The 16713-nt window shown below is 46.4% G+C and overlaps 1 protein-coding gene across 1 annotated transcript in view; it reads right to left on the reverse strand.

Annotated features, from left to right (window-relative positions):
• LOC143285164 (uncharacterized) overlaps positions 1 to 16713 on the reverse strand; it is a 161257-nt gene that overhangs the window by 123502 nt on the left and 21042 nt on the right. The window lies entirely within an intron of this gene.

Below are 16713 nucleotides of genomic sequence, written 5' to 3' on the forward strand. Positions count from 1 at the left end.
CTCCCTTCCAAGCCCTTTCTGAAAGCGAAATTACGCAACACCGTGCACAACCACAGCAAACACAGTCTGTGCTGCTTCTTATCCAAGACTTAAAAAAAATTAATCTACGACCAGTATACGACTAAACACAAATCACAACCGCGCATTATCAAAGTAATTAGTCAAATCAGTGACGTAAGCTGCAGTTCCAAATTTAGCTCAGAACAGATCAGTATTTATTAGACATAATGTTGTACACCGAAAGACTCTTAAGAGATAACAAAATCATAATCAATAAAAGGGTTTAGTTCAACTGTGTTTTCATTCCGGTTTTCTCTTTCTTGCTGAGGCTTTATTTTGCTCAAGATACAACCTAGGTATCAAATATGAACCCTGTCATAAAAGGCCCAGTATCAAATGTGAAAGTCTTTAAAATTAGTAATGGTCCCGTAGCCTTTTACGGTCATGCGGACAGTGAATTAAATCCACTGTGTCTCAGGCTCGGCAGAGGAAGGCGGAGACCCATCCTCTCCTTTCGCCGTTTTAGCATTCCCCACACCGATGTCAGGTACTCATTCACACCTGCATGGAATGAGGAAATCTCAGTAAAGTGTCTTTTCCAAGGGTCCAACACCAGGCCTCGAACCTTGATCACTGGTGAACGCTGGATCAGAAGTCCAACGCCCAACAGATTCTGCCGCGGCGTCCCCGTGGGTTTCAGAAGAGAACCCTTCAGTGAACTTAAAATCACTCTGGTCTGCATTTCAACCTTTCTTTCCGCATTCGAACACGTACAAGCAAAAAGTAACAAAACCCACTATTTGCAGTAATCAGTGATAGTGTCGTCTGACGATGGGGTGACAACAGCAAACTGACTGAAGACAGCAGAGAATGGAGCGCTTTGACTGCCTCATGCGTCCGACGACGCGGGACCATCCAAGCAAGAGAACCCTTTACCACCACTCCTTCCGTTTTTTGTTGTTGTTTTTTTCCCCTCTTCCTCTACCCCTGACCCGCACGCTTGCCCCGCCATGGATCATTTCCGGCGTTTACTGGAGACTGATGTGCCTTTTCGGTCTCATTAAAAAGCTCAGCCCGGCCTCATTATCTGTGCAATTACCCCTTCCTGCCCCCAGGCCCTGCCTGCCTCCCAACGCTGCTGCTGCTCACCTCCTCCCATATCCACTGAGCAGCTCAGCGCTCCTGTACTATCCCACAGCACTAAGCTTATATCTCCGCCCTGCCTTGTATATAATGTTTAGTGTGTAGCCTTCATGGGTCCGCTGTTTGGGTGGTGGTGCTCGGGAAGGTGGACGTGGAGGAAGGGTGAGGGGGTTAGAGACAGAGAGTGACAGAGAGAAAAAAGAGACAGAGACCAGTGGCCAAACGAGTGCTGTCGAGTGATTTTTTTGCTTTTCTGGAGGCACGATCAAGCGTCTAAAGGAATGCAATGATCTTCATAAAACATGGGCTCTTTGGGACGTCCGTGTACTTGTTATGCACATTGTGAGGAAGTCTCTGGGCTCATGGTCTATGCCTGTGGACATACTGTCTGGAAGAATAAGTTGGAAGTTGCACGCTTCTGTCTTATTTATGTAACAAAACGTGAAAAGTCACCTCGCATTTTGTTTTCCGTTTTAAAACTTAGAGCACTGTTAACAATTTCTCCCCGTTACCGTTAATAGCGCAATGTCATGTAATGTAACAAGCTGTGATCTATTTTCGTTCTGCACAGTTTATAAACGTGGATTCCAAATATGAAGAAAGTAAGTCAGCAGAATGTCAGTCTTTTTATTTTATTTTATTATTTTTTCCCCAAAAGAAACAAAGGGAAAAAATTAAAAGCATATAATTAATTACGTAAACGAAACACTGGCAAATGACAGTGTGAACAGGCAGGAAAAAATGTAGGTGAGGCTGAGACGAAGACACCAAAAAGAACACATTTTGTAAGAAATATATTTAATTTAACTCATGTTGTTTAACAGATCGCCCCGCTGGCAATAACATACGGCAAATTAACAAACATTCTATTCGGCAAATTAACAACAGACTATAGATACGAAATATTAACAGACTGTCATTCTCTTCCAGACATACCATCAGTTCTGAAGTTCTTTCAAAAGTTCTTTCAAAATGCCAACAGAATTTCGCTGGATGTGTCTTTCGGGACAGCCTCCTCAACAGAAACACCAGCCGACAAGAGTGACATCTCATTCGAAACCGTTCAGGAGCTACTCGTTTAGAATAAAACACGGCAGCCACTCGACCCATTATCTCCCCTTAATCTCCCTCCCTCTCTCTCTAGACAAGTGAATAGCAATCGTTATTAAGCAACATTTCCCCCTCTGCATCCCACCCCCCTCTCTCCTACCTCCAACCGCTGCTGGAAAATAACAACCAAATCGTGACGGGCACCTGCCAAAACCGATAACATCAGATTAATAAAAAGCAGGACCGAATGTAGCGAGTAGCTTTCGGAATGGAAAAGAAAAGAAAAAAGCTGCACAGAAGATGACAGATGCTTAAACAATATCAATATAAAAATAAAAATGGAGAAGAAAGATGAGGAGGAGGAGGAGGAGGAGAAGAAGAAGATAATGAAAAAGCGTCAGAAGGAGAAACTGCGAAAGTGGGGGTTGGGAGAGAGGGGGGGAGGAGGAGGAGAAGAAGAAGAAGAAGAAGAAAACAAATGAACAAGAAAATAACAAGAAAGGAAAAGAAGAGCAGCTGATTTACAAGCAATTCCAAGGCCGATAGACCCACCACACTCGCCCCTGTTTTTTCTCTCAAGAAGAAGAAGAAGAGGGGAAGAAGTAAACGAATAAAGCAAAAGAAGAACAAAAGCAGCTGATTTACAAGCAATTCCCAGGCCCCGGAGCCAGCCACGCTCGCCCGTTTCCTCTTTCACAACAGTGCAATGCCTTCCTTCTTATCAGTCTCCTCTTTCCACCTAGTCGCCGTTATTTTCCCTTCTTGTTCTGCCGGCATCGATCTACGGCCACAGTCTCTCTCTCTCTTTCTCTCCTGTTTTCTCATAATATTCTTCCCCCCCCCCCACCCGCCCCCGTCCCCCTCCTCTTCATTCTATATTAATGTTGTTTAAGCATCTGCCATATTACACGCAGCTTTTCTTCTTTTTTAACGTTTTGCCATCTCTCTCTAATCCAGGGCTGAGTGAGAGAGAGAGAGAGAGAGAGAGAGAGAGAGAGAGAGAGAGAGAGAGAGAGAGAGAGAGAGAGAGAGAGAGAAGTATTTTCGACGTAATTGCTTATCTCATTACCTGGTTAAACAAAATAAAGTTTCATTTCGTTTCGTCCCCCCAACCTATCTTTCCCCCAATCTCCCCCCCCCCCTCACGCCCCCCCCCCTCCCCAAACACACACAGAGAGCTCCTTTACCCCTCTCTCCATCGCTTGTTTCTCTCTCTTCCCCTTCTCCCTCTTCCATCCCGCTCCAGACTCCCCCCTCTCCGTCTTTCTCTGCCTCTGTCTGTCTGTCTGTGTGTCTCTCATACAGACCGCTCCCCGGCCGCTCATTCCCAGCCTCCCTGTCAATTAAGAAGGGGGAAGTTTGTTGGCCTGACACTGGCTGTTCTGGTTCATCTGTTGCGTCACTCGTTCCTGAGTCATGTTTGTATCGGGTGGGAGGTCGGGGAGGGGGGGGGGAGAGATGGGGGTGAGGGAGAATGGGGACTCAAGGAGGTGGGAGGGTGAGGTTCTGAGGAAGGGTAGGAGAGGGGGGTTGGGTGGAGGAGGCTCGAAAACACAAATAACATCTGTTCATTTCATATCATATATAATCTTAAAAATAACAAATGAATAAAAAGAAAAAGATGCAGAAAAGTTATAAACCCACACTGGCATCTTTCGTGTGCACGTACTTTTTTTTTTTAATTCTGTATGTGTGCTCGCGCTTTTTTGAGCGTGTATGTGCTCGCTTATAAGTGCGCGCGCGCATACGCGTGTGTATGTAAGCGTGTGCACACACACACCTTGGGCATGGCAATAACTGTGTGTTCGTGAAATGGTATAGTGCGTGCCTATGGGAGAGAGGGAGAGAGAGAGAGACAGAGAGAGACAGACAGACAGAAAGACAAAGACAGGGAGAGGGAGTTTCTGGGCTGTGATAATACTTTCTACCGATGCACCACGATAAAGTTACACGACTACGAGTCATTCCCTTCACATGTAAAAGATGCATGTATGTGACGTTTCACTGCCCCCAGGGGGCACAAGAATGAACTCTTTGCCTTGCCTTGGGTTGTCCACTCAACATGTCCCACGTAGCCAGCCATCATCTGCCCGCCTTCTTGCCTCCCTGCCCCCAGCCAGTTCGGGGGACTGTCAAGCGCTCTTGCACAATCCTCTTGTTCCAACAGCTGTAATTCTGCCATTAGAAATCCCCCCGGGGGTCCTGGCAGTTTATCTCAGACGAAATCTCCCCGCTTCTTAAGTGCACGTGGGAGTTTCCATTGCATGCTTATTATCCTAGCTTCTTTCATCTCTCCCTAATTCTTTATTTCCTTGGGGTTTTTTGTGTGTGTGTGTGTTTTTGTTCTTACTTTCCTTCGTTTAAAAATGGATGAAACAGCAATGCTGGGATTTGTTAAGTGTTCCGCAGCCTTCAACAAAATCCAACCGGAGAAAAGGCTGCCTGGTTTCCAGCTTATTCAGTTTAAGCTCTTACAGACCTCACAGATGGATCTGGGCGTCGACATCACGCGGCGATTTTTTTAAGGGGTTTATTTGGAAGAGAGCGTCTGCTGTGAGCGAAAAATTGCCCATGTTGGGTACGGTTAAAATCTTGATTTCCCATGTGTGAGTGTGTGCGTGTGCGTGTGTGTGTGTGTGTCTGTGTGTTAGGAGGGGGAATGGCGAAGGGGGCGAAGACAAAGGGAATAGGGGGTGGGAGGTAGTGGATGGGGACACAGGAAAGTTAACAGTCACATGTGGAGTTGGATAATATGTTCATAATTTTTCATTTCTTATAATGTTCTCCATATAATAAAAGGTGGAGCTGGAAAAGGCGGAAACATTCCCATATGTTGTCAATGACCGTAAGGGGTTTTCCCACGAGGGGCGGGCGACCGGCAGAGTGACGATTTCCCCACATTTTGGAATCGGTGTCGGGGAAGTCCGTGACTTTCCCACGTGCAGCACGGAAGTAAAGTCTTCATCCCCAGCCTGAGAGTCCTCTCCGCTCACACAATCGTCGTTCCGATGTCCCTCTGCGGCAGTCCTGCAGTCTACTGAGCACGCATTCTGACACTCACACTCACTCACACTCTCCATCTCTTTCTTTCTCTTTCTCCCCTAGCCCCTCCACCCAGGGCTGGACAAAAAAAAAAACAACTTGTTAATTGCTTATATCATTTTCTACGTTAAATGTTTTCGTTTCGTTTCGTCTCGTCTCTCTCTCTCTCTCCCCCCTACGACGTTCTCCCTCAACTCTGTTGCAAATAATATCTGTCGAAGCAGATTTTTTTTCTTTTTACTTTTCTTTTTCTTCTTCTTTGTTCCTTTTTTTCTGAGTCCCCCCTCCCCCTTTTTTCCACTCTTACGCAGCACAGGTCTGTTGTTGCTGTGGCATCCTTTTACGAGTACTGAGTGCACGCAGCACATGACACCTCGGTTTATCGTTTCATCTGAAAGCCAAGCACCAAGATAACGTGCTTGAGGACTAGTGGCAAGGAGGAGGTGGAGAAAAAATCCTGCTCGTGCGAGACTCGAACCTTTTAATCGGAATTCCTCGTTTCTACTGAGCTATGCGGGTGCTGTAGGCACGGGGCCATCAGTTCACGCTGCGGCCTTCTGGGCCTTACGGTTACCTTGAACCAGACACGGACCAAGCTGCAGCCCTGACCCCTGATCTCTTTTTCCTTACCTACAAACACTACCAACACCCCCTCCCCCTCAACCCCTCCCCCGCCCCAAGGAAAAAAAAAAAAATTTCGTTCGTTCGTTCGTTCGTTCGTTCGTGTACAGAATGTTTCTGTCATGCGAGCTATCACTTCAAGGGTACAGACCGCAAACAACACACAGCGAAAACTGACATACTGTATGTATATGTAAAGATGTACAAGACCGTGACTATCTGGCTGGGCTGAATGATCCACTGACTGATTTATCATGTTTTATTCGGCTGATTACTAAACCTTGTAGCTTCGATAATACATGTTCCAGTCCACTCGGGAAAAACAACAGCAAAAAACAAATAAACAAACAAAAACGACGATGTACAATTCAACCTTCTGAACTCGTTATTTACATGCAACCGGTACACACTTATTTCGACATTTCTCCATTTGTATAAAACGAACAATTATCACATGCGCGGGCATGATGTAAGCTGACGTTGCTCTGCTGCTAATGGGTATATATATACAATATATACATATTTATGTTTTGAATAACGATTTTAGTAAACCAAATAAACAATACTATCTGCAACTCTTTCTAACAAAATTATGATTTAAAAAAAGGAAGCAAAACCGTCTACAAAATCAAGTGAAAAAAAGAAGTAAAAAAACATCTCCAGTAACAACATACAAACACAGCCAGAAAGCCAGACGCCGCATCTTTGCCGTGTACGCACACACGTCTACAGCAATCGGACCGGCAGGGTTCAGCGCGGCGGGGTGAAAGGTTCTCTCTCACCTGACCCAACGACCAAACGCCGGGTGGATGCCGCGTTCTGGCAGCTAGAAGGATGTGTACCCAGCAGGGTGGCTCACCTCGCGGTGTCTGGTTTTCGTTCGTCAACAACCCTGGGCCAACAACACCGCGGTGAGCCCTGGGAGGTGTGCTGTGGATCTGTTGTGGATCATGATTAGTCTGCTGGAGCAGTTCTTCATCGGCGAAACTGAGATGTTGACTGTGGTGTCCGCGCTATTATGATAGTCCTGAGGTCGGCAAGTGGGGAAAGAGGCGTCAGTGGTTATGTCGTGTGTATCAGCAGGCTGTTCTAAGATTTACCCTCCTTCAAGGGCAAAGTACACACACACGCGCGCGCGCGGCGTGTGTGTGTGTGTGTGTGTGTGTGTGTGTGTGTGTGTGTTTAATGACACTATATCATTCTTTAAACGTGGTTCTAACCTTTTCTCTCTTAAACGTCGTTTTATCTGTTGAAGGGAATTTATAATACGTGATTTTATCCGTTAAACGGAGTTTACAACAGTTTTATCTCTTAAAAGCGCCTCATAACCCGGGTTTATCCTTTAAGCGGCGAGAATCATATGCTGATGCGTAATCCACTTCAGTAGACTGTAAACCAGCCTTATCGCTTTTCGGTTATATCGCATCAGTGCATGTCTCATAAATCTATGATGTTATCCACAAAACATTAATGTCCCTATATTAACTGCAAACATTTGCTCAAAGCGGGAAAAAAACCCTCACAAACTGACCTCAGCACCCTCCCTCTCCCTACTCGATATTCAACACCCCATTTCTATTGTTAACCTTTTCCCGCTTCTTTCCAGTCAATCATACCAGTAATGCTGTGAAAAAGAAGATAACTAGCCATGCGGTCATAACTGATTTTTTTTTCCCTTTCAATTCCACACTTATGTTTTGATGGACTTCGCTTGGTATACCGCGTTTCTTCCAAAGGATTCTAACATTCAACAAACTGGAAAAAAATAATGGCTCTCGATATTCCCCGATTACTTCACAAAGAATACCAGCACTCAATAAACTGAGAAAACCAGTCGTCCTTCGGCAACAGCAGGGGAAAAAACAAATCTCTTACGAACAGCACTTTTTTTTTCCTTTTTTTTTTGGGGGGGGGGGGGGGGGGGGGGGGGGGGGGGGGGGGGGGCAAGAGGGGATCAAGGTGTGACGCCCTGGTAACAAAAGTTCATCCATTGTTACACTGATCGCCATTGATGCTGTTCATTCATGACGGTGTGCGTATTCAAGAGCCGGCAGGACGATCAGGTCTCCACCTCTTCATGCCTCGAACAGCGTGTCAACACAAAGCATACGCTCTTTGTCGAGATTTTTTCCCCCCCTAAAGACTTAGCGCTGAGGGCTTTCTTCTCGTCTTGCTCCTTTCTTTTTCTTTCTTTCCTTTTTAAATGGTTGCCTGTTGCTCTGTCAACGCACGATAATAGTCCCCCTAAACGACAGGCACTGAGGGGTCTGAAGGGGTCTATTGTTGGCAGTCCATGGGTACGAGAGAGTGAGTCACTGATTCTTGCCGCTCGGGGTACCCCAGTGGCGCATTCAACATTAAAGGACTGAGCGGTAACGGAGAGGAAAGAGGAGGACTGCTGGTCCTTCGGGAAAGGAAAGAAGGAAGGAACCCTTTCATTGTAGTATCCTAACCTTCAAGAAAGAAAAGACAGGGTGAAGAGGAGCGTGCCTCGGGTAACTGAGAACAGAGGAACAGTTTTAACCCTTAGTCAGGGCCCAACACCCAGTTGTTTTTTGTGGGTTTTTTTTCGGTCCAACCCCCTCCTCCTTTTCCCTACCATCATCCTAACTGCCGCTGGAAGCGTCGCTTTCACTTTTATCTGCCACACACGTACAACAGAGCGTTGTCGTGGTATTTATGACACGCCGACGCTCGCACCTTCAACTGTGACCTTCACTTGAAATGCTTTTATCTTACGTTGATTGTCATGTCAAGATTTACAGCTCGCGCCTCCTAGACTTACCTAGCTTTTATTCCCGCTCTCTTCAATACCTTTTATCATATCTGTCATCAACAGCTACACTAAAAATAAACAGCGTCTCTCCGGGAAGCTATATGAAGACATACAGACCGTGTCATGCATAGAGAAAACGACAAGCTGAAGGACGAAGTGATATATGATATGTTGACTCATTCTCAAAAGTGCTGTGTGCACAGCTTACATCGATGTGCGTTAATCACGGACTCAAAGGGCAGAATGAAAACACACACACACACACACACACACACACACACACACACACACCGCAGAGAGAGATACAAACTGAAGTCAGACTGATGGAGAGAAAGAGTGCCTGGAACCGAGATTTAATCTGAGGTGAAGGACGAAAAGTCGGACGAACTGGAAACAATACAAAAGTACGAGAGAGAGAGAGAGAGAGAGAGAGAGAGAGAGAGAGAGAGAGAGAGAGAGAGAGAGAGAGAGAGAGAGAGAGAGAGAACCGAAGGGAAGAACGAAGAGGACATATCAGACTAAAGAAATGGGTTGAAGTGCCAAGCTGGACGATGGAAGAACACACTTCCGGGATGCCTTTCACATTCTTCATGCCAAGTTATTTCAAGACGGCAAGCATCTCGCGCATTTTAATCATCAGCTTAATAACTGACCCGATATTTACACGTCTCTGGAATGTCGCCCCTTACCATCTTTCAACCCTCCCTCATCTTCATTCACTTTGAATGATGATGATGACGATGAAGATGATGACCACAGCGATAATAATAACAACACTACAATAACGACAGTGATGGCGATGATGACGATGGCACAGAAATGATTGTGATGATGATGGCACGGTAATGACTGTGAAGATGATGAAAATGATGATGATGATGACCAAAGCGATAATAATGGCACTTTAATGATGACTATGATGATGGTGGTACGGTAATGACTGTGATGATGATGGCACGGTATTGACTGTGAAGATGATGAAAATGATGATGATGATGACCTAAGCGATAATAATGGCACTTTAATGATGACTATGATGATGGTGGTACGGTAATGACTGTGATGATGATGGCACGGTAATGACTGTGAAGATGATGAAAATGATGATGATGATGACCAAAGCGATAATAATGGCACTTTAATGATGACTATGATGATGGTGCTACGGTAATGTTGATGGCACGGTAATGACTGTGAAGATGATGAAAATGAGGATGATGATGAAGACCAAAGCGATAATAATGGCACCGCAATGACGACTATGACGATGATGGTACGGTAATGACTGTAAAGATGATGGCACGGTAATGACTGTACTTATGAAGAAGAAGATGATGATGATGACGATGACGCTACTGGCGCTAAAACAAAACAAAACAAACGCCGCACAAGCTCTCAAGTGTCCCACTCCTGTCAGGACACGGTGCTCTCGCCCAGGCGGCAGTTGGCATATTTCCCCCAAAGAGCCGCTAATAGCAGGCTGGGCCACAGAGACCCGTGCTGTTTGCTGGGCCCACAGAAAGCTATGAATACCAATGAAGCCAGGGGTCTCCACTGGGTCTGCAAGAGGAAAGGGCCGAGAGAGGGCGTTCTTGTCGCGTCGCTTGCCACGTCACACACACCACCACCATCACTTCCGTTCCCCCGCCCTGCCCCCACCCTCTTCCAAAGTATCAAAATCGGTGGCTCAAAAGCAAAAAAATAAAATAAAATGGGGCAGTGGCGGGGGTAGGGGTGCGGCGGGGAGGAAGAGAAGCCTCACGAGATCTCGGTCTGCCGACTCCGAATCCTACCGTCTCCGTCTTCCAGCTCAGCGACTCAATCGCTGCTCGTAAAATGCGCGAGCGTTTGCGGCATGTTGTTAAAGCGCGATAACCAGACGGGGCGTCCCGGGTTTATGTCGTCTGTGTCGATCGGTCACCCAAGGGCGCACCTCCACCGCTCTCGAGGCAACAAGTTCTTTCCTGCCATCCAGATTCCTGGGCAACGCAACAAGTTCCGTAAGCGTGACAAGAACGGGGAGAAAGGCACGCCATGAGTGTCTTTGTCCACCGGAACGAGTCGGGAGGAAATGAGCAACACCTTTGTTTTGAGAGGTCATTCCTTCAGGTCCCTAAATACCAGTGGTGCAATAAACGAACAGAAAGATAGTGGAAAAAAGGAAAGAACCTGTTAGTCCCTAGTCGAAAAGGATAATGTCAAACCTATGTTGGTGACGTCTTTAAAGACAAAACGAACGATATTTTCCACGTGTTTCGGAAATCCAGGTTTACAGTTATGGCCCTCGTGGATCAGCGCTAATGTCCCACTCACGGGAGGGGCAGGTGGTGGTATGAAGCCCAGAGCAACGCTACCTGTTGTAAACCCCTCTCCCGGTACCTGGCGGCTTTGTGTACATCGTCATCCATCAGCGATCAAGAGAGGCTGTCAAATAAATCACGACCTCTCCATTCACACAGTCACCGCCTCCTTTGGGTGGTTACTTTCTGCTTCACATCTACGTGCGCGTCCCCCCGGTCCGTCTCTGTGAAAGCAGGGGCCAGGAAGTGGATGGACTATGTCTTAATTAATTCTGTGGTTCAGGACTCGTAGGGACTCGTTAACGCCGCCATTACGACTCTCCACAGACTCTTCCACCTTGCCATAAAACTCAGCGTCCTCTCAATCCCTACGCAGTGATATCGCTTCCAGAAGGTCCTGAAGTGAGAGCACATATTTCATGCCGTCAATATTTATACTTAGAAACGACAGTACATATTTCACCCCGTGAATATTTATACATAGAAGACACTGATCAACTGCTGCGACGGTTGAGTTATCGTCACAGCGTGATCCCAACAAACTGTGTCTTCCGACAGGAAAGGCAATAGCAAGCTGGTGGCTGCTATAAGTCTAAGACATAGCACACGTGTCCAATGTGGCCTGTAATGCTTTCTCTTTCAACTATCCAGAATTAATGCTTCCAATAAAAATCTCCCGAACCTCTCAATCAATTTGCCGGGCAAAAGATTTGTCTTCGATTAAGAGGCGAGTGATGGCTGGAATCAAAAGATCAGAAACAGTCACCACCATCAAACACGATCCACTGAATGGTGGAGTGAGGCCCTAACTGACAACATCCTGTGGAGCAAGCACCGAAGGGACCTTCGAACTCCGTTAGAGGTGAAGCGAGCGGGGTCCAGAGACATCAAAGACCCGTGGCTAATCAATGGTAATGACGCCATAACCTTCCCAGTGCCCGGGCCCAGGAGGCCGACCAAGGAGGGCCCTGTGTGTGTGGTGGGAACCAGGGGCCAGAGAGAACCATCACCGTACCCACTTCACGCAGCCATACCTATCTGGTAACGGGATGACCACTCACCACCCACGCCAATAAAACAGCCACCAGGGTCACCTGCCCCTCACGCTAACCAGTCGGGCCCCGCATGAAAGGGGCCGAACCGGGTTGTAAAAAGGTGCCCTCCACCCCTCCAGCCATGCCCTGCCCTCTCGGGAACACCAGACGTGGCCAGGCCAGGCCTGAAAGGATGCAGTCCTTCAGCCTGTTTATCTTGAAAGGAGCGGGTGAGCCGGCGGGTGGAGATGGGGCAGGACGATAAAGGCGATACTTGGAGATGACAGCCCAGGGTGTGAGGATGAGGAAATCAGGATCCAAAGTCCCGAGTTCGGGCCTCCCCTCTCACAAAGTGGGACGTCCCAGATAAGGAAAGTCGTTGCTAAAACGACGCCTAAAAACATGGTGATCTTTTGAGGAGTAGGAGCCTGCGGGGTAATATTTTGAAACACGGCATAAAGGTTCTCTCTCTCTCTCTCTCTCTCTGTGTGTGTGTATGTGTGTGTGTGTGTGTGTGTGTGTGTGTGTGTGTTCGCTCGAGCCATTCATATCTGTGCGTTTGTGTGCGTGCCCGAGGAAATAAATTACGGTGGGGTATTCAAAGTCGGTCGATCATACATCACATAATCATAATCGTTCTACATTTATTTATTTTAAAAAAATATATATATACTTCCGGTGTTAATGAGAATAGTTCTCTCTCTCTCTCTCTCTCTCTCTCTCTCTCTCTCTGCGCCAATCTTTCTCTCTTAAAGCATCTGCACTTCCTTCTCAACAGGCTCGGCTCCAAGTCGATAAAACCTATCGTACCCACTGCTTTGGCTATCGGGAGTCCCTCTTAGGTAAAATAAGAAAATAAAAAAGTAAAACAGAGGAAAAAAAAGTAGTCGTCTTTACGGCAGGCTGGTCATATGTCGATAGGAGGGGTATCTTGGGCTTCCTGAGGAGCGGGCCTTTTTGCATGTGCGCTTTAACTCCCACTACCTCGGGTTCCTTCCTATAATAACAGCTTCCTTCTGCACTGATAAACACGTGGCTACAAGTACACTGAAGATACGTATGTACGTACGTACGTGTGAGGGAGTGTACGGTGTTTGAGTGTGTGTGTGTGTGTGTGTGTGTGTGTGTGTGTGTGTGTGTGTGTGTGTGCTTGTACGTGTGCGTGTGTGCTTGTGTGTTAGTGTATGTGCACGAGCGTGCGGATGCCTTTATGCGTATTGTCTGTGTCTGTGAATGTGTGTGAAGGAGAGACACACAAACACACAGACAGTTACATTCAGATAAACAGAGAATATCTTCCCAATGCGAGCACAAATTTCACAAGAAAATACGGACGAGGACAAAATGCGTGGAGAGAGGGAGAGACGAGGAAGGAAGTAAGGTCGGGGAGAGAGAGAGACAGACAGAGAGACAGAGAGAAAGAGAGCGAGAGATCAAGGATGCAACCCTTTCCTTTGATGTCGGGCCGGCAGGAAACGGGCACGGAAACTATACCAGACACTGTGGCCCTCCCTTCAAGTGGTTGGGAGGATGGGAAGAAGACGAGGAGTAGGATTTTTTTTTTTTTTTTTTTTTTAAGGAGGGGAGCGGGGGAAGGGGGTGGGAAGCAAAAGACGAAGACGGAAATGAATGAAATGAATGAACGAAGAAGACCTAATTTCTGAAAAAGAAAACAAACAAAAAACACGGAACAAGAACATCGAACAACTGTGAATAAAAACAAGATGTATTTCAATTTGATGAAACGAACCTCGAGGTCCACTCTCTTTATTTTAAACGCGAGGGAAGGATGGCTCTCTCTCTTCTCTCTCTAGAGCTCTCTCTCTCTCTTTATGCCGAAGTAGCATATTTATCGATTTGTTTTTGCTATTCGCAACCAGGTATTCAAAATCGATTTCCTGAATATCACTGACAGGACAAACTACATTTAACTCTCTGAAATCGACCCCCCTTACCTCCCTCTCCCATACCAGAAATTCCTGACCGATCAAAAATTCTAACATGTTCCCTGAGACTACGTACATCAAATTGAACGTATTGCGTTCCCTGATGGATATTGCTAAATTGAACTTATTACCAGGAGCCAGAGAGTTTACACATGATAGATAATATTCGAACCTTCTGGTTCTTGCCTTGCTTAGTGGAAACTATACAGAGACAGATTTATAGCGATCGACTGAGACAGACGGAAGAACCTACAGAAACGGGAAGAGAGTGACATGGAGGGAGGGAGGTAGGAGAGAGAGAGAGAGAGAGAGAGAGAGAGAGAGAGAGAGAGAGAACTGGAGAGAGAGAGAGGGAGAGAAATAAGTGAGAAACGAACAGAGAAAGATAGACGCATGGAGAATGCAGAAAAACAACAACAGAATAACGGGAAGTGAAAGATGGTGATGATGAAGAAAAAGACAAAATATACAAATAAAACCAAGAAATAAAAGAAGGTAGAAAGCAGTGCTGAGGGAACTGGCAGACGCGCTGTCGCCCCGGAGGCCATGTTAGCATGACGATTCTGACCCTACAGCCAATCCCTGGGGATTGGGCGTCCCCATCTTGCCCAGCCATAAATTTCTCTCCTCTTCAAATCCCTCAAGATTAAAGCTAGCTGGGGTCATGGTTATCCTTCATCTTCACTTCTTTCTTAGATGTCCCCCTCTCTCTCTTCTCTATGCACGCGCGCAAGCGCGTGTGCGTGGTTGTGTATGTGTGTGAAGTCAAAATGATCTTTATTGAGGGTAAAAAAGAAAAGAAAAAAAAAGCTTGTACAGCTTGTATGTATGCGTGCCAGTGTGTGTGTGTGTGGGGGGGGGGGGGGGGGGCATCTCAATGTGTGTATGTATGCGCGCCAGTGTGTGTGTGTGTGTGTGTGTTTGTGTGTGCGCGCGCATTTGTGTGTGTACACCAACGCGTATGCATAATACTCTCGTGCCTCCCGTTGCATGAAATCAAAAATGTGTTCAGAAAGATATAAAGAAAAATGACAGAGAAAAGCGAGCAAGAGAAATAAAGAAAGAGCGAGAAGGAATGGGTTCAGGGGTGTGATTTTCCACGAAGTAAACCGATCAGAACAGACAGCGGATTTCTCCCACTTTCCATCCTCACGCAAATATTTACCATAACAGTTTTCCAGATTGAACCTATAAACAAGGCAAACGCTAAGACACATATCATATGAATTATGTCGTAAAAAACAACATAAAAAGGCCTTCAACAACATACAGTCTAACAATCCACAACCAACCACACAATGTGCCAGCTGAACAACCATCCAGTTGTAAACCAACCGATCAACAAATGCATGTATACAGCCAACCAAAGAAGTTCAATCCGAAGTCCATTTTCATTCCACTCCATGACAATCCTCAGTTCTGCGGGGGTCATGGCCACAGGGCAAAAAATTACCATTTTTAACATTCGCTGAAACATTTGATCGGATCATCAAACAGCTGGCGGAATTAGCAACTGAATCTGGCGTGGGCATGTTTTGACTCAATTATGCGTTCATGCCACGGCCTTGAAAGATGCTCGTTCAATCTCTGTCTGTCTGTCTGTCTCTCTCTTTCTTCTCTGTCTCAAGCCCTCTTGCTCTCTCTCTCTTTCTCATGTGCTATTCATTGGCTATACACTACAATCCAATAACACACGCGTCGGAAACATGGATGTTGGGCGTCCTCTGGCCACAGATAGTACACTGTAAGTTCAGTCGAACATGGTGTTGTGGAAACACTGAGACAAAATGCGTTGTTAAAAGCAGAGCGACCGAGTAAAAAGCAATTACACATAAATTATGCTCGGTGTAACACAGCCTCCCGCTGTCTTCCAGACTTCGTGGCCTAAAAGCCGTTTGGTTGGAGGCACAAAAGAAGAAGAAAAAGAAAGAAAGAAAGAAAGAAAAAACATTCTATCAACTTCTCAAACCAATCCAAGTAGAGAAATGAAGATCTATGACTATTTCAGTATTTCCAAACCGAGGACGATTGGGTAATTCGCCAAAAATGTTTGAAAAAATACACCCACAGACTTATCTTCGTTGGAACACTTTTCAAGAAAGCAAAACCCCAGCACTGGACAACTTGACCAAAAGGGTGCAGGCAAACTGGTCGACAACACAGAGCAGTTTTGAACAGTAGTATGCTATCAAGACAGAACCAACCATTGATCATGGTGCAAACACAGCAACAACGGTGGAAACAAAATATACCAACAAGTTTGACCCGAAGCAAAGTCATACCCTTTCCTCCATCCTGGAATAGACACGTCAGTCAGACAGACAGACAGATGGAACGTCAGACAGACAGACAGACAGACAGGAATGCATACAGACAGAGTAAAATAGACCGATATTAAGCCAAGCCCGGTTAACAGACATGCTGGCAACAGACAGTCACATTCATTGAGTCAGTCAGACAGGCAGACAGTCATGGAGTCAATCAGGAAGAGAGACAGAGAGAATGAAGTATGCAAGCAATGCCCACACCACAACAGAAAAGCGGCTCCTTCATAACATTGCAGGCATCCCCCTCCCCGGCTTTCCCGGCTCCTCGGGCCCATCAAGGATGTGAAATATGGGGGAGGACCCCAGCAAAACACGCGGGCTGCAGGAATCACACAAAGCCACTACTACAGGCATAGGGGGGACCCCTGCAATCCTACCGCAGCCTCCCACACCACAAGAGGCAAATAAGCCCATCTTTCATTCCAGCCCACCACCCAAACCCAACTTTCCACCCCTTTCTCTCCCCCCCCCCCC

The sequence above is a fragment of the Babylonia areolata genome, chromosome 8 (assembly GCF_041734735.1).
Source record: "Babylonia areolata isolate BAREFJ2019XMU chromosome 8, ASM4173473v1, whole genome shotgun sequence".
In the NCBI taxonomy this organism is placed as follows: Eukaryota; Metazoa; Mollusca; class Gastropoda; order Neogastropoda; family Buccinidae; genus Babylonia; species Babylonia areolata.